This window comes from Bactrocera latifrons, unplaced genomic scaffold (assembly GCF_001853355.1).
Source record: "Bactrocera latifrons isolate USDA-ARS-PBARC rearing strain unplaced genomic scaffold, ASM185335v1 scaffold_483, whole genome shotgun sequence".
Lineage (NCBI taxonomy): Eukaryota > Metazoa > Arthropoda > Insecta > Diptera > Tephritidae > Bactrocera > Bactrocera latifrons.
In genome coordinates this window covers 109,204-109,896 of record NW_017537138.1, presented here as the reverse complement: position 1 = coordinate 109,896, position 693 = coordinate 109,204, and the positions used below count along the sequence as shown (strand labels likewise).

The following is a 693-nucleotide window of genomic DNA, read 5'->3' as shown; positions in this document are numbered from 1 at the left end:
TCGAACTTTTGGTTGGTGGTTTACCCACCAGGCTATTGTCACGTCACGCTTTCCTGAAAACAGTTTTGTTGATTTGTCCCAAATTTAATGAAAGTGTGAGAGAGAAGGATATAGTTTGATGACAGCAGAAAATATGTGAGCGAGAAGGTGATAAAAGATCAGATGTATACAAAAGTTTTGGGAGCTGTTTTTATTCGCCCTTAAGAAAGTGATRGGAAAAAGTGACAATTACAACAGCACGCGTAACCGGCATGTCACTAGGTAACATGACCGTCACTGTTCTAACTGGGAGGTATACAAGCATTGGAAAATATACGGCAAGTAAAAATAATTTACGTTTATGCTATATCTGTAATTGCGCGAAAGCGAGAATGTTACTTTATATACTTGTATTTAGGTATATGCATTTATACGGATATGTATGTAAGTTATCGCAGCTAGCATAGCTAACGAAATATAGTATAACAACAAAGTTGTCGTAGCTAGGAAAATATTGTATACTGACAAGAATGTTGCTCAATAAAGTTGTTTTCCAAAAATTGCAACAACGGCACATTTCGTCGGCACTAAACCAGAGCGGAAGCCGTGCCGCTGCAATGTAAGCCGTTTCTCGATCAAACTGAGGTTTGTTGTTTTGATTATTGCTTACGTTATCACTATAGAAATAAGTACTAGTAAATAAGAATTCGTATG

At 37.0% G+C, this 693-nt stretch overlaps 1 protein-coding gene across 1 annotated transcript in view; it reads right to left on the bottom strand.

Annotated features, from left to right (window-relative positions):
- The window catches only part of LOC108973517 (nephrin-like), a gene marked incomplete at its 3' end in the record, with an annotated part of 169,089 nt that overhangs the window by 63,775 nt on the left and 104,621 nt on the right, over positions 1-693 (bottom strand). The gene's annotated exons all lie outside the window — the stretch shown is intronic.